Below are 17,864 nucleotides of genomic sequence, written 5' to 3'. Positions count from 1 at the left end.
GATTCTGGCCTGCTATCACACTGCACTCTTAAGACTGGACCAATCTGTCTAAAAATATCATGCAGTCATACTTGATCTAGAGCAGTATTTCCATTAACAAGTACAGAACAGGAAGAAAAAGAGCAATAATAGTAATATTTTTTGAATCTTGTTTCTTTGAATTACCTTTGTTGACAGGTTTTATTCCATGTTGATGCTTGTGTCACTTTTTCTCTTGGGTTTCTGCTCTTCGGGGTCTGTAGGATGATGTGTGTGCATTATCCCTTCAGAGAATCGTACCGAGGATCACTTGACCAAACCCAAACCCTTTCATTTTAGTCAACTTGGGTTTCCCTGTTTGGTCTTTACCAGAGTTCAGGTGAGGTTTCACACGTGTCACACAAAGTGGACTCTCAAATGAGCTGAACTCTGGTCCAGACCAGTGATACCAGTGTGAACGCACCCTGATGCTACATTCACACCAAAACGGGGGTTCGAACAGCCACTTTCAATGAAAAGTCAGTGTAAACGCTCGCGTATGTGCATTTGGTGCTTCTGCGTACAAAGCTCTCACATTCATGCATCGCTGTGCAAGTTTTTAAGCCCTATGTACAAGACATGCACCATTGAACTTGTGACAACAGTGAAATCAGTTTGATCACTCAGGGATTCAGCTTTGGTAGTGATGTCTGAGTAGTGACCTTTTTAAAACACAGAAGGACCAACCATTTGATAAGTGATCATGAAGGACAAATGATTAGTTGCAGTTGGTGCCTGTCGCAATGATATGAGACCAAGTCTTTTTATTTATCGTAATGGAGCTGTGAAAGAAAAAGCCTGGAGCAAGTTTCAACCAGATTTGCACCGCTTTGACATCTTGCACCAAGCCTCTTCCAACAGAAGGTTCATACGACGGACCTGTGTGAACACCTTATGCTAAAAGTGCATTCAAGAACCCACGTTTAGGGTGTTCTTGAATGTGCCGTACATACTCACCGTGCACGTAGGTTCATGCTGGTTCAGTCACAATCAAGCCCTACTGTGATTCAGACACATAAACGATGCAAATTTACTGTTCAGCAGACAAAGAGAGTGAATGATGTTATATAGATTTATCTAGTAGGGTTAAAAAACAGCCTACAGGGTTCATTATCATCCCGCAGCCATTGGAAAATGTCTTGCTAGTGAATGTGTTGTTGTGAGAAAGGGAGACTTTAGGGAAATTGTTTTTCTTCCTAAAGTTGATCTTTTCTGTTCAGTTCTTGCTTTGGGAAACATCTTTTAACCTCGCATTACGTTTAGGGCCAGTTTGCTCCACTCTTGACAGTGCAGTGTGAACGTAATCCAGATGAATGGAGCTGTGTTCTGCCCGTTGGAATTGCCTCGTTTTTGCCTCGTTCTTTTTGGAATTGGGGCACTTACGGATTTAAATCTGGCTTTGACAAAAGGATAAAACAAAAAAGTCATTATGAAACCTTTTCTTAAGGTTTAACTGTTTTAAATTGAATTTGTTTGTAGTTTAACTTTTAAATGGTTTAATTTCTCTCATAATTTTCACTAATAGAGGACATATCTTTGATACATTTAAAGGTTTTTGTTTGTCTCGTTGATTATTGCCACGCACATGGTTGGGGTTGTCAGGGTTGGACACGCCCCCTTCGCCCCAGCGTCATCCTTTCTGCGCGTGACAGCTATCAGGTCTACATTTTGCGGTAAAAATGAAGGAAAACTCTTCCACCTTCAGTTGAAAACAATTGCTGTGCTCTTTACTCGAGGTTCCCCCTTCTACACTAACACCCACCCGCCTCCCTCCTATAAAGCTCCCACCCTCCTCCCTGCGTGCACGCGCGTCGCGAGCACACCCGCCGTCCTGGCAGAGCGAGAGAGAGGCAGCGGAGGAGGAGGAGGAGGACACAAACACCGCGGCACGCCGCGAGGAAGAAGGACATAGCAGCAGCCGGAACCGAGCGCGCGGGTCGGGGTGGGGAGATACTGTCGGTCAGGCCGCTGGACTGTTGTCGGACGAGGCTGACGGTTCGCTTGGCTTTCTCCCCGTCAGAGAAAGAAGGGTCTGTGCCGGGGAGGGAGGCTTCCGGAGCAGCAGACTGCGGCCGGGAGGCGCGGTGGAGGAGGAGGAGGAGGAGGAGAAGGAGGTGAGCCGTCCGCTTCAGCCTCGGCTGCGTGTCACGGTGGTAGTTCTGTCAGTGAAGGGAGATGGACGGTGCCTGTCACAGTGCGGTCGTCGGCTCCCGCAGAGGGGAGGCTGGATGTGTGTCACGCAGCGGGAGGCGGCGGGTCTGCAGCCGGGACTCAGTCAGTCTGACAGGGACGGAGCCGCGCTGTCGCAGTGCCTCTGCGTGTGTGTATGTGCGCGCGTGCGCGTGTGTGGCTGCGGAGCTTTGTTCCAGCGTCCTGTCCTCTGTCATGGTCACATGGAGGCATTTTCCTTCATATCGGGTAGTCCAGGGCTGCTTACGTCATTATGTTGATTGTTGACAGAAACCATAATGCTGAGGGTGTTTGTGTGTCTGATATTAATGATGCTGTGGACGAAAGTCTCACACACTCACGGTTTTAAAAACGTAGTTTGGGCTTCCAGACTATTTTTCTGATGATAGGTCCCAAATAGCTCGGTAATATTTAACCACGTCACCTGTCTGAAGCTGTCACAATGACGGGACGATCAAACATGGAAACGTGTAGAGCAGGAGGGCTGGGGACCACTGCCACATTTTCCAGTTGATTGTATTTTGGTGGATTTTTTTTTGGGATTAAATTTTGGGATTTTCATTATATTTATTACTAATTTCAATGATAAGATTTCTAAAGACTCACTCAGGTGTAGGATATGCTGGCATTTCTCTGACGATGAAAGACATATGTGTGTGTGTATATATATATATATATATATATATATATATATATATATATATATATATATATATATATATATATATATATATATATATATATATATATATATATATATATATATATTATATATATTATATAAATATATATATATATATATATATATTATATAAATAAAAAGAAAATGAAGCTTAAAACTGCATTTCTGAGTATTTTCTTCTTCAAATCATTTATAATTCAGGAGAAAATGAAAAAAAAAAGAATTCTGTTGGAAAAAGCTTGGAGGTCTGAGGTAGAACCCTACAACAGGAAGCCACAGGCTCCATGCTCTGCTCCATTCCGATGCATTCACTTGCAGTCAAATTGATCCAAGTACGTCTTTGTTTTCCTGGTCTGAGCTGGAATCTGGATCAACACAGCACAGGGTCTTTAGAGACAAAAATGGTTGGTGTTTCTATGAATTGATACCGTATTCGGTTTTTTAACCCACTGTAAGCCAAGAGTTCAGTGTTCTGGTCATTTGAGGGTCTTTTCACAGTTTAAGTCTTTATTTTGATTACATTCATTAGCTGGTTGTTTTCATTACATTTTTATTACAGAAGTCTTTAAAGAACTAGAAAGAAACAAATTTAAGATCAGCTTTCATTTGGGGCATTGTGGGGAAAAGGTGACACTGTGAAAGCTTACTCTTAATTTTCTTATTTTAGTCTTAATTTAACAAAGAGGAAGAGCAGCACTGTGAAAGAAACTTTGATTTTTTGCTGTGTGAGCTCCCAGATGGTGGAAACATCCCGACATGTTCAAACAGGCCTTAATGGATGGGGTCAGTCCAGTCCAGCCCTCCAGGTTTCTGTCCATGTGTCCAAAACCTGCATTCCCCAACCCCCCACCTCCCCGCCTCCTCTCGTATGGCGAGTTCCTGCTGGCCCGTGGCAGTCCACGCTAAATGCCACAGTGATGGCGGGTTTTTTTTTTTCCCATCAACCCAGATAACGAGAACATCATTTGAACATATCTGAGGGGGGGATTGGTCCTCACCACCTCTGGGTGATCTGCGGTGGAGCTTCCCTCCCCCCTCCGCTCTGGTTGCGTTGCAGGAGAATTCCCTCATTGTGGCGTCAACTTAGCTGACACTTCATTTAGGCTGTTATGTAAGCGGCGAGGCGAAGCCCCTGTGAGCAGAACTGAGGAGAGACGGCTCTGACATCTCCAGCTGCCCCGGTGAGTGGACTCGTGAGCGCAGCAGAGATGTTTGGAGCATGTGACAGGCGGCGGCGGCGGCATGGTGGCAGGAGGACCGCCACTCTGACTCCGTCACAGCCGGCAGTCATGCTGCGGCAGCAGAATTGTCCCGGAGAGAGGGTGCAGAAAGAAACAACCTTTTGAATAATTGATGGAAGCTTTTTGAAGACTCTACAGATGCCTTTCAATGTGACATTTTCTGAGGTTTTGGCGTGAACTCTCTAGTGGAGTCTCTACCCCAGCGTTGACAGTCCTGCTGCTCCTTCAGCATTTATCTCTGCAGCTGTAAGAAGCTCCTGAAGAGGCTGAGCTTCATCTTCATTGCTGCTTCATCTCTTTATGTTGTTGTTTATTTGCCTAACTCCAGGAGATGCTTAAACAAAAACTTCCTCCAGGTTCATTTGTACCAGCATTCAGCTCGGAGTTTTTTGTGACGTGGATGAACGGCTAAAATCATTTCTAACTGGGCCGTCTGGTTGAGTGGTCTGATTCGTGGTTTACCTGATGACTTCAGCCCCGAGTCGTGGAACTGGCCTCTCATCTGCTGCTGCAACACTTGAGGCGCTGTGTAAGATGAAGCCCAGATGAGGTCAGCGCCTCCCACGCCATCCTGCCATATGCATCGCTCACCTGGTGCATTTATGGAGCCCTCCATAATGTTGGTAAAGGAGATGTTTCATTTCCCCCCTCTTTTTTTTTTTTCCAAGGAGTTGCAACTGGAAGAGAAATGTCTGTTTTTATTTTTTACTTTGGTCAATTGCCAATTTTACAATGTGTGTTTTGTCTCTGTCTTGATTGTCATTTGCAAGCCAATAGGTAAACGTTTTTAGATTGTCAGTAAAAACAAAGAAATGCAGAAGGCAATATTTGAATGAAGGGGTTTGATATAATGGGGGCGGTTGGTGTGTGGAGGTACAGCAGTTGATCGGAGGGTCGCAGGTTGTGTGTGTGTGTGTGTGTGGGTGTGTGTGTGCTTGCATGCGTGCGTGCACGAACAGTGCCGTGACTGTAAAGCACTTCAGGCCTTCAAGGAAAGTAGTAAAGTGCTTTATAAGGATACGCCCTTTAGCATTTATTGGAATAAAATCCAAACCTCACGGCAGAAAAAAGAAACAAAACAAAAAGAACATTGGCTCCAAAAACTAACAAATTAGGCCCAAAGCGCTTTACTGTCACATTCACACACTGGCGGCAACCTACCACCAGAGGCAAGGTGGGGTTCAGTGTCTTGCCCAAGGACACTTCGACATATGGGCGGGCAGGGCGGGAATTGAATCTTCAATTTTCCGATCAGAGGTCGACCGCCCTGCCACTGCACTTTTCGAGGTCCTCCTATGGCATCTCAAACAGATTCAGTACCATTTTTTTGGGGGGATTTCTATGGCAAACTTCAGAATTCTTGGTTTCTTTTAGTGCACTTAGTCTTCCTGTTCGTGAGAGAACTACACAGCTCCTGACCATCACACTACCACCACCATATTGATTAAGGTTCTTTTCTTCAAATGCTGGGAGAATTTTACTTAAGAAACCTCAAAATTCCACTTTTCTCTTGTTAGTCTAGGGTGATTTCCCAAAAGTCTTGGATCATTATGAGGTTTCCTGGTAAAACTGAGACCACCTGATTCTTTTTGTTCAGTGGGGGATTTTGTCTTTAATTCTAACGTGAATGCTTCATTTGCTCGGTTTCTCTTCTGATGGATCTTCTGACCGGTTGTTCTTTGGATGCTGTTATGGCGTCTTTTGTAACGTCTTGGTTGTGTCGTCTTGTCCTTTTGAGGATAATTTTGGTCTGGTCGTTACTTTTGTCTATGTTCTTGGCATTAGGGAACATTGGCTCTCTCAGGGGTTCTCTGGAGCCTCAGAACTTCAGACTTTCAAATGTTCCAGACTGACTTTTCTCACTTACTTTAGAGCAGAATTTCTTAGGAACACAGCTTGTCAGAATAGAATAGTTCATTGTTATTGAACCATTTGCATGAGCAACAGAATTTGAAAAGTGCCAACCAGTCGAGGTGCATCAATCGTATCTGCATTTAGTTACATTTGAATGAAGTTAGTATATAAAAAACAAAATAAGAGAGGTGTGCCAGGAGTCCGGTGTGGGTAAAGAATTTATTTTTCAATTCCTAAAGACAACACAGGGTCCTTTAAAGCCAGAAATGGCTTTAAGAAAAATAATGCATTTTATTTAAAAGCGCCTTTCAAAACACTGTACATATTCAAAAGTTAAATAAAATAAAATCACAAAATGTTAAAAACAATAAATAAGTTGAAAACATAAATATAATAAGATGATAGAAGATGAAAAATTGTGATCTGGAAAAGCACATTTAAACAGGTTTGAGTCTGGATTTAAAAATTGAAAAGGAGTCAATGTTACAGAGGTCAGAGGGGAGAGAGTTCCAGAGTTGGGGAGGCGGGCGGCTGAAGGCACGGCTCCCCATGGTGACCATACGGGCCGGAGGGACGGAGAGCTGAAGGGAAGAAGAAGACCAGAGAGAGCGAGAGGGAGGGAGTGTTAACATGGAGGAGATTAGAAATATAAGAGGGAATCAGGATATGGAGGGCTTTGAACGTGTAGAGAAGAAGTTTGAAAGCTACTGGAAGCCAGAGCAGCTGCTGGAGAACGGGAGGGATAGATGTGATGGAAGGAAGGAGTTCTGGGGATGATGGGGGGGCAGCTGAATTATGGACCAATGGAAGTTTATTCAGAGTTTTATTGAGAAGACCAGAGAGAAGTGAAATACGGATTGCCTATGTAGGTTTGGAAATACCTTTACTTGTTTAGCCATAGCTAAAATCTTCAATATTTGAATGTGACGGCGAAAATAATTTGGGATCGGGGCAAATACTTCTTTACAGCACTCAGTCAGAATGTGTGAAATGACTCAATGGAGCTGAATATTTTAGATGGAAAGTGGAACCGGCTTTAGTGACGGGTTCAGCTTTAAAAGATTGAGCGTTGAATCTGAGAATGAAGCTCAGCTAGATGGAAGTGGAGTGTGACAGAAACGTCTCTGCAGTCCTTATATTTCCATTTCCAGCCAAAGACTCCCCGCTTCGTCTGTTTTGTTCTCTGGGGTGCAGTTGAAGATCAGGACCATGACAGCACGTTAGCGTCAGCTGAGAGCTTCCGAACGTCTGAAGACTGGACGAATGCTGCAGCTGAAATGTGACCCAAAAAGAGGCTACCACAAAACAAGTTTAGGTTTCCTTGTAGCATTTGTTCACCGCAGGGATGAAGTCACCTGAATCGTTATTTGTAGAAAATAGAACCATTGGATTTTCTTTCTGGTTACCGTGTCCTCGTATTGGTCGTCTTGCTCTTAAGCCTCATTCTCAGAGCTGTTTTTGACATTGGGGCCCTCATGCTGGATAAGCTGAGTCACTCCTGATTCAGTGTTTCTGCTGTGGTCACCCACTGACCCTCTGCGACCTCCATGTCAGATTGGAGCTGCATTCATGTTCTTAACCCTTGTGCTATCTTAGATGACCCCACCCTTACATTGACGTGTTCTCCCTACCATGACAAAGGTGGATAAAGGTGGAAAGATTTCATGTAATCCATGGACACCAGTGAGGTTCAGAAATCATTGAAGAAAAAAGGTTCAGAGCACTGTCTAGTGGGTCTAGATGACCCAACTCCCAATGTTAAAGTGCCTAGGATAGCACAAGGGTTACGAGGTTCTGCTTAAAGACCGTCTCCGATCATCTTTTGATCTATTGCAAAAGCGTTCCCATTGGTCTTTTAATTAGGATTGTGCCATTTTTAGCCAAAATCCAAAAATGTGTGTCGTTTTCTTGAACATAGTTTCTGCAGGGCGGCAGGAGTTGATTGGAAATTCACCTCTGAGTGTCTGAGTGTTGGCGGGACAGTCGTTCATGGGCTGTCCTGGTAGCTTACAGCCCATCGTACCCCCAACCTAATATTACTGTTGCAACAAAAATGGCAATCAGTATTGGAGCCATCCAGCCGTACGGTTTGGAGCCAGATTCCAGCTCAGATGAGGAAAACGACGACGTACATGGACGGAGTGGATGCATCAGAGTAGAGCGGGGCAGAAAACTTTTGGCCCCGCCCTATTTTTAAGTAACAAATAAGCTTTTCTTTTTCCACTCTCGATTCACAACGATTCAAATAAAGAAAAACTCGGATGTAATTTTAAGCTTACGTTTTAATATTTGTACTCCATGTTAAAACACTAAAACACAATTTTCACTGGAGTGAGTCGTTAATAAATACAGTTGGGTACTCCTACAGCTTGTTTATTTCTGCACACATTATTTGGATCGAGGAATCTTTCTCGCTTGTCAAGTTTCAGAATTGGATGTGAAGTAAGCACATTAGAAAGAGCAAAAAAGTATCTTGGACATCAAGGCTGCTTGTTAAGATCCAGTTTTGAATGTGTTTTTTTGTTTTCTTCTTCTTCTCATAAACATCTTCGGTGCAGAGAATCAGAGTTCTTGTTTTGGTATCTAGCAGGATCAGTGCCAGTGGCTTCTCTTCAGGGAAGATCTTCATCCTCACAGACATTTTAGGATGGATTAATGCTGACATCACCTAATGATTAAAAAAAAATGGGGTGAAGTCCATTATTTCTAGAAGCTCAGGGGAACCATTTAAAGCCCACTACTTCAAAGATTTGACAGAAAATGTATCGTTTTCTAAATTAAGATCTCTTTTAAATTCCACAAAAATGACAACATCATCTCATGTATGAGAAAAAGTTAACATCAACTATGATTGGGTGATTTGATAAGCTTTTGCTCGCAACAATGTTAAATTAAGATGTGTGTTCAGGACAAATACCTTAAATACCCACTGTCTCAAATTTGAAACGCACATTTTTAACATATTCCAACTATATTTACATTCTTTCAATACAGAAATTATTCATTTAAAAAACATATAACATTATTCTCACTATAAAGTTTAGAAAATTAGCAAAACCTTTCCCACCAAAGTGTTTTTTTTATTTCTTTTTTTTCCATTTTGAAATGAACTGAAAAGCCCTTCTACTGCCCCTAGTGGAATGATGAGGAACTACAGGGCAGAAAACATGGACCAACTTATGTCCAATGGGTGTTGAAGGAAAGTTTGGATCGAGCCAATGAGATGGGAGGGGGGGGGTCTCAGAAATGTGAGTATTAAATAGGATATGAATGGTTATTGAGGGTTAAAGATGCACCATTTAGGACTTTCTTACAGAGCAGAACTGTGCTTCCCTCAAGCTGTCTGCTGGATTTACAGAACGTTTTGATGCACAAATTGAAAATTAGTTTTTTTCCCCCTGAATTTCACTTAATAATTGATGGACGGAGAACCAGAACTCCATCAGAAGATGAGCTTTCTGATTGTGATACAGAAAATATTGAGGCAAAGAAACTAAAACAACCCACGTCAGTGACTAGAATACTCTAGAAAAGTGCTTGGCAGTGTCCACGTGTTTGTGTCTTGTTCCACTTTTCTTTCAGATTTAATGTAAAAAATCCTATTTTCATGAATCTGAATGATGGCTAAGAAGACAAGAAAACCCACATTGTACAAACCTGGAATTTCCCCTCAGCCCGTCCACTTTGTCTCGCTCTCTTCCGGGGGGGGGGTTAATGGTGGAGATCCCATCCACATGATCCACATGACCCCCCCCCCCCCATCCTAGGCATTAAGCGGTGAAGCGTCTTTGATCTGTATGCTGGAAGCACCAACGGGTTGGAGGCTGATCCTATTTTCTGCAGATCGGGGTCGAGCAGAGGGGCTTTCCCATCACTGATCAATGAAGCGGTGCTTTGGCGTTCTCTCCGTTTGCTCAAAAAGCAGCTTTTGTTTGGAAAAACGCTGAGATGAGTTATGGTGGAATGTTCCTAGTAGTTGATCAATTAAATAACGTTCCGTGAGGAAGCAGCAGTTTCCTTCTGTTGGAGCCGGCATCGACCTGTGGTTTCAGGTGGCATGCGTTTGCCCGGACTCTGCACCGTTTAGCTCACTGCGGTAACAGCAGATTGATGGAGTCGTGACTCGGACTGACGGATTCAGCCCAGGCAGCCACTCCACCTCATAGCCAGAAACACTCTTCCCCCTCGGTTTCATTTGTGAAAGTGGGGGCCGCTGATAGCAGCACGTTTGTCACAGTTCAGCCAGTGGGTTGCTTTAAAGTCCCCCTTCAATCCTCGTCTAATCTGTTATAACACTTTTCTCACTGGTCTTTTAATTGTAATTTTGTCATTTTAGCCCAAAGTTTAAATGTTCACACATAAACTGACAAACACAATCTTTCAAATGGGTTTTTGTTTTGTTTGCTCCTGATTCAGAACGATTTGAAGAAAGAAATACTCAGAGATGCAATTTTAAGTTCAATTACCTTTTATACATGTCCTCTATTGTGAAAAAAAAAGGCACAAAAACAAAAATAACCCACAATTTTCATTGACGTGGGACTTTGTGTTGCTGCTCTCAGACTACTGCTGCTGCAGACGATGCACAGTCCTGGTAAAGAGTGCTGGAAGCGTGCGGTAGGAATTTGAATGCTCGCACATCAGGAAAAGCATGTGACCTGCGGTGTGTGTTTCTGCTGCAGCGTGCCTCTGGCTGTGTGTGTGTGTGTGTGTGTGTGTGTGTGTGTGTGTGTGTGTGTGTGTGTTTGTGTGAAAGAGGGACAGTGGTGGCCTGAGCCGGAACAAAGCAGTCTGCAACCAGAGGACTTGGGTGTGGCTCCGTGCGATCCCTCCTTAAGTCTGACCCGTTCAGCGCTGATGTTTGGGGTCTTGATGGATGTGTGTCCATTAAGTACCAGAACCTGTTGAGTTTAAGCAGGTCACCCTCTTTGCTCCTAAAGTAGGCGTGCAGCGTATGTAATCGGATTTTCCTTGATTGAAGTAATTGAGTGTTGCAGTAAAATATCATTGATTCATGGCCTTCCCATTAGCTTAACCTCAGGAAGCCACCCTGTGCTTGTAAACAACACAAAGCATGTCTATTTGTTAGAAAGGAGATGCGGCGTTGCTTTTTCTTTTGTGTCTCCTTCCTGACTGTAAAAGCTTAGTCATTCTGCCAAGGTTGTCTGAAAGTTCCTCTGTCCTACTTTGTGGTGTGCTACTATAAATTGGGACGACATGAGACAAATTTAGCAGGTCTGGGCTGGGGATTGTGTGGCTCCACATCACACAGTGTGAATCAGACAATGGAGCCTCCAGGACACCTGTCTCATTATCGTCTTCCAGGTAAAGCAGTGTTTTGAAAGAGGAAGCTTTTTTTGTGTCTTTAAAGCGGGTCAGATTGATTTTGGTGCCGGGACAGCGCATGCTTTTGGCCTCCCGGACAAGGGAAGGCAGGTTTAGCAATGAACCGAAAAGTCTGCAACCACCCACTAACATCTGGCTTTTCTGAAGTTTTTTTTTTTTTTAATTCAAGGTCAACTGAATGCAGCAGAAGTGAGCATTTATCAGCTCCAACCCCCTTCAGTGACAGTACAGTATATGGCTATGTTCACACTGCAGGCTGAAACGACCAGATTCCGATTTTTTTGCCCCTATGCGACCTGTATCTGATCTTTTCATGACAGTCTGCACGACACAGATCCGATCTTTTCAAATGCGACCCAGGCCACTTGGGTATGTGGTCCTGAATCCGTTACGTATCGGGTCTTTTCAAATGCGACCTCCGTCTGAACGGCCAGGCCACATGTATCCGACTCGTACGTCATCGATACGCTACAAACATCATCATTCTGCGCTGAAGTAGGCGGGAACGAGAACATAAACATCAACCATGGCGGACGATGCTGCTGAGACCAGTCAGTGGAAGGGAAGCGAGGGTTGGATTCATATTTGGGGTGACGGCTCTATTCAGGCCAAACTCCAGGGCTCTTATCGCAACCGGGCGGTTTTTGAAAAAACTTCCAGCGAAATGGCCGAGCGTTTGGGTACAGACAATTCTGGCTCCAATGCCAGCGAAAAATAAAAAGCCTCTGAGCCAAATACAAGGAGGTTAAAGACTGGAACAAACGTATCACCTGTCCATTTTACAAAGAGCTGGACCTCATTTTGGGGGATAAGCCCAGCGTTGTTGGCATCCATTGTTAACGCTAGCTACTTCCGTAAACAACGAGTGAAGTCGTTCACCATTGAGTACTCTTCTGCGCATGCGGGTCACTTCTGGGTCGTTTCACGGTCACACAGGAGATCACAAAAGTTTGCATTAAATTGGAAATGTGAACGGCCTTGCAAAAAAATCGAAAATTTCAAAAAATCAGAAATTGAGCATTAAGCCCTGCAGTGTGAACGTAGCCTAAGAGACCTGCAAAAATATCCCTTAAAGAGAAATTTAGGGCCTTCCTCTGGAAAATCGTATAACTTAATCTGTTTAGCCATTAGGCAGCATTACAAAGTCTGATCAAAGTTTGGTTTCTGCCAAACATTCAAAACTATTCTGGATCCTTCAAACAAACCAGTGATGAGTCTGCAGGAGATTCCTGCAGACTGAAGGAGGACTTCTGAAACTCCTCTTCTGGAGATTTTGTTCATTGTTGTATTTTATTCTTGACCCATATAGCTGAACATTTAGAAGGAAACAATTACAGAGGTAAACCATGTGCACACGCTTTGGTTAATTTGGAAAGCCTTAGATTCCAGGGGGTTGATCTGTACGCGTGCTGCAGATTTTTTTGGTTGTCAGGGCCTGTGAAGAGTCGCTTCCAAATCCCCGATTGATCAAAGTTCAACCTGGTTTAGCCTTCAACTGTGTTCAATGGCCATGCGCAGAGAGGCCGAAAATAGTCCTATGCGTGAACAGGAAAGTGTGCCGAAACGTGTATTTACATCAGTGAAAGTCGGCGCTTTGATGTGCGATGGCGAAGACGGTGTGAACGTAGCGTAACAGTCAAGCTGCAAGCAAGGAGGATGTACTTATCAGGTGAACGACACTAAAAGGGTTTGGAATAAAAGGAAAAATCCGTACGACACGCCAGAGTCTCACCTACTTACTGCCCTTGTGTGATCTTTATGTGTTAGCTACGAGCTGTGACCCGCAGTATGCCCGTAGAAAAAAACCATGCCTGAACTCTTTTCGCCTTACGGATCACAGACCTTCCCGTTTCATGTGCCCCGTACAGGTCGGCCCATGTATGTACGTAGCCTGTATCCACCCATAAGGACAGATGTGACTAAGGCCTAAGCAGAAGCAGGTCCTTTTGTGGTTTTAAACCTGTAAAGACTTATCTGGTTTTTCCAAACAAGCCTAATGAAGTGACTGGGAAGAAAACCATTTGTTGCTGTTGAATGAAAAGCCGCATTAAAGCCCAAACATGCAGGAGGACTTGCTCTGCCACTCTCATTAACTTCTGTTTGTCTTGCATGTTTGCAGGACTTGTGGTTTTAATCTGTAGCTAAAGTGGGCTGAGGAGCTCAGGGCTTCATCTTTCTTCTTCTTCCTCATTTTGCTGCACAGCATGCGTGCACACATGCAGACGCGTGGTCCTTGTGGCGGCATAACCTTCCCTGTCAGGAGGCAGTTGCTAGGAGCCAGCCTCCTTTACTTGCTCTCAAATAGCAGTCAAGAGAGCGCTGATGAAGGTTTTCTTTCTTTGTATTTTAGCCGGGATGCAGAATCAGGTAAGAGATTGATGCCTTTTGTTGCAGCTGGGGTTGTAAAACACGAATGCCTCAGAGGATGTGCAGCATCCTCAGCTCTGTCCTTTTGTCTTTGTTTGCAGATCAGGGGCTAAATCTGTTCATCTTTTCAAAAAGAGGGGGATTGGCTGTTGTGTTGCTTATAATTTTCCCAGTATATTTCAAAATAAAGCTGCAGAGAAGAGTCCTGAGAGGCTCGGAAAGGCTGGATGCTCTCTGTGGTCAGTTGCTGCTTCGCTTCTTCAAATCGATTCAACAGCAAATGAAAGATTAAACCATAACAATACTGCCATCCATTATGACAGTTTATTTTAGCTTTTCCTTTGTGAAATGTATAAATTCAAAGATTTAATTTTGATTAAAAAATAAAAAGAACAATGATCCAGAACAAAAATGCGTAGATGGTCATAGAGGCTCTCAGACAGCAGACGCGCTGAGGTTCTATGAAAAGAGCCGAGCGGCACCACTTCCAGCCTGATCTGAAACAATGAGGAAGCTGCTTATGGAAAACCTGCTTTCCCATTGGGCTGCGCAGAATGAGGCGAAGCTTGTGGTTGGCTGTTGTCACGGTGCTTCCAAAGAGCCAGGGAAGAGCTGCTGGGACTGTGTGTGTGTGTGTGCAAGTTGGGTCAAGGGAAGGCCTGGGATGGCAGGAACACGGCGTGTCTAAAAAGCTGAAGCTCAGTGGGGTTTCATTATTTCGGGGGTGTTGAAGCTCCTCCCGCTGTGCCGACATGCACGGGAAAGACGGGCCTTTGACTGACTGGTTCCATTTGTCAAATATTCTACCGTCCTCATCCTCATCCAAAGAGCTGCCCAACCCAGCCTTCACCTGGCGGTGCAGAACATCTTCCTCAGGCGTCACTGTTTGCATTAAATATCAGTTTATTAAAGGAAAAATGGCAACAAATTAGGTTATGTTACATAAAACATAATTATAAAGCTAATTAACTGATCAAAAATAAAAAAAATCTGAAAACTCAAACTTTAATTTATGCAAATATAATGTATCGCAGACATTTTTTTGCCTTTTGATGTTGCTACAGCTGTTTTTTCCTCCTTTTTTCTTACATTTTGACTTTTTGCGGATTGCTTTTGTGACGTAAATGGAAACCCCTGACCTCCTCGGTCCTTCTCGGACTCAGAAGCAGAAAGGAGACGGAGCAGCAGCTGCTGCCACAGAGAAAACAATCAGTGAAAGGCACCCCTCCTAAATAGATTTGCTGGTTGTATGGGGGGGCTTTCAACTGCCCCTAGACTGACCGTGTGCGCTTTTTGACATGCGTGTGGCGTCACGCCGTCTCTGCAGGATTTGTGGGACGGATTTAAGATCAAATTTTTAACGTTAGTAGGGGGGAACTGGGTCCTTCCCCAAACGCATCTATCAGATAAAAAATTTCCAAGTGCTAGGACTGATGGGAAATCAAATCACCAAGAAATGTGACTGAAAGATCCACTCCATTAACACTGGCGTGGAGTTAGCCTGCCTCCACTTCCCGTCATCCAACTGTTTACGCACTCAACCTCTAGCTTCCAGCCCCCTCACACCCCCCAACCTGACATTACCAGTGCAACAAAAACGGTGAGCGATATTTGATCGATCCAGTCGAGCAGTTTTGATCCAGATTCCAGCTCAGACGAGGAAAACAAAGACGTAGATGCATTTCTTTGTCTACGAAGGGAGCGGGGCTGGGAGCTGAGAATATTTTCTGCGTCACGATTACAACCTTTTTCCATCTGCATTTATTTGGTTTACTCCTGAATCACAACAGTTTGAATAAAAACCTGCTTAGAAATGCCTATTTTTCTTTATAAATGTCCTCCATCAGAAAAAAGCCGCCAGAACCTGTCAGAAACGCCCAACATTTTCATCAGAGTGGGTCTGTAAGGTGTGAACTGAAAACCTTGTTTTCCCTGATATGTCCTCATGAAGTCGTGTTTGTGGAGTTGAAACGGTTAATTTTTCTTCTGGCGTCCACGTTGTCATGCCTCCGTTCCTGTGTCACGCTCTGCAGGCAGCTATATTTGTCTGAAGCGTATCAGAGTGTGATGACTGCGGTGAGGGTTTGTGGTGGAGCGTCAAACCAAATGTCAAGTTTCACTACTGTGACGTCACTCTGGGTCTGGTGAAGGTAAATGGGCTTAAAAGCTGGTTGCATCTGCCTTTGTCTGCTCCGTGGAGGAGGAAACCAAAGTGGTTCATGTTTCTCATTTTTGATAATTAAACAGAGTCTAATATTCTTCCGACAAGGTTTAAGTGGTAGTGGGATTATGACCCCATGGGGCTTTTGCTCGTGTTTGTGTGACATTCTTTCATTCTTTGAAACGTGCCCTGAGGCTCATCCTTGTGGGAGATGCTTTTGGTCTAGTGGCTGCATTCTTGCTGCTAAATGGAGTGAACGTAATCCGCTGTCATTGATATCTTCACCCACACAGAGACACACACAGCTGGAGAGCGCTCGTGTCCTCCCTCAGGGCCTCTGCGTAGGAAGCCGACTGCAGAGCGATACTGCAGAGAGATCTTTCAAATGTCACCATGGATGTGTGGAGCGTGGACCTCAGAAATGGCTTTGAGGCCTCATTACTGGAACAGAAGACGCGACATGAGCTGGAACCTTCTTGACTTCATTTGGAGGAAAACCTGTCCTGGAGCGTTTCTTTCATTCGGTAGTTAAAGTCCATGCCATTGTGGTCTGCACGTGATGGAAGCGCACGCCCACATCATATGAACGTGAGCGTGAGATGAAGCTGCAACTTGCTTTCTGTTTCTGCGAGCTAATCCACGGAGGATTCAGTTCCTCTGTTTGATGCTTGTATCTAATCTGCGCAGGATTGGACTCTGAGGGCAGCAAGGATGACTGAGCCAGGGCTGTTGCCATGGTAACTCTGGGATGAAGGATAATCATTGGAAATCGGGTTTTCATTGAAAGCGTGTGTTTAGAGAGGTTTTGTGCCTCTGTGCAGGCGAATTGAAGTACTTTGCCGTTGAGGGATGAAGTTCCAGCGTTGAGGCTCTGAGATTTCTGTAAATTTCTGAAATATTCTCCCGGCTGATGTGCGGCAGCAAAGAAAACCTGATGAATGTGGTTAAAATGTGGGAGATACATTTAAATTTGCTCCAAAACTTAACAAAATAAGTATTATATTTTCAGTTTTGGTTCATTGTTTGTCCAAGAATCAGATACTGTCATCGCAACGTCAGAGATCACTTTTATACATATTGGTGGAGATGATTTTGTTGAAGTCAATTTTGTAAAAATGACTTTTAAAGGTCTGTAAAATGTGTTTGTGTAGAGCACTGAGGAGTTCCCTCCTTTTTTCCTAACCAGTGATGCAGGCTAATCAGCCTTCAACCATAAAAACGTCTCTTCAGCAACTATCTTTTTGATATAAAACATTTAACGCCAAGTTTAGCTGTGTCTCAAATGTCTGAAATATGACCTTTGGGTCATAATTCTGCTCTGCAAAGAATGCTCAAAACCTCAGAAATAGTGCAAGCAGAAGCACCAACATGCAGACTCAACGCTCCAAATGATATTCAGCCTCTGCTTCCGGTTGCTCACACTTAATTCCAATGGAAGTCGCCAAAAAAAGTGTGAATTTTTTTTTTTTTTTTTTAGCAAAAGTTTAGAGCTGAAAATCAATAAAATAGGGCAAACACAGCATTGTTGCAGTTCAATTTCAAAGAACAATGTTAAAAAAACCCATCAGTATAGCTCTATGCAGTTATATTTATCTTACTCCATCTGGATTTTAAGTTTGTCCCCTCTTTGTGTCTGCATCACAACAGCAGTCTTGATTATTCTGATTTAGTTTTCACGTTAGAACCCCCCCCCCCACCACCTTTTCATTGAATGTAGATCTGTCTTCATTGGAAAGCTCTGAACTGACAGAGGCCCAGTGTGGCTCTGGACTGTAAGGCTGGATAGCTCCAACACTGCTCACTACTTTTGTTGCACCGGTAATGTTAGGTCGGTTTTTTAGGGGCTGTAAGCTTGCAAGAGAGCATGTGGACGGAGATCTCCCTGTCATGGGTGATGGGAAGTCACAGCTCTGAGGAGATTTTCTAACGTGCTCCTGATGCTCTGCAGAAACTATGTCCTAGACAATGACACAGGTTTTTGTATTTTGGCTACAAAGTGCAGAAT

The 17,864-nt window shown here is 43.9% G+C and overlaps 1 protein-coding gene across 23 annotated transcripts in view; it reads left to right on the top strand.

The window, feature by feature from the left end:
- The first annotated feature begins 1,675 nt into the window (after positions 1-1,675).
- The window catches only part of LOC101159581 (unconventional myosin-IXAa), a 135,203-nt gene continuing 119,014 nt past the window's right edge, over positions 1,676-17,864 (top strand). For 20 of the 23 annotated variants that reach the window (XM_078948470.1, XM_078948465.1, XM_078948469.1 and 17 more), the window contains exon 1: positions 1,678-2,132. The gene's annotated coding sequence lies outside the window, so the exon portion shown is untranslated. Of the gene's footprint in view, positions 2,133-13,566; positions 13,699-17,864 lie in introns of those variants that run through there. The other 3 variants (XM_023955614.2, XM_078948474.1, XM_078948452.1) reach the window with 2 other exon arrangements.

Source organism: Oryzias latipes, chromosome 6 (assembly GCF_053564925.1).
Source record: "Oryzias latipes strain Hd-rR chromosome 6, Olatipes_Hd-rR_3.1".
Taxonomy (NCBI): domain Eukaryota; kingdom Metazoa; phylum Chordata; class Actinopteri; order Beloniformes; family Adrianichthyidae; genus Oryzias; species Oryzias latipes.
This window is presented reverse-complemented; position numbering and strand designations above follow the sequence as displayed.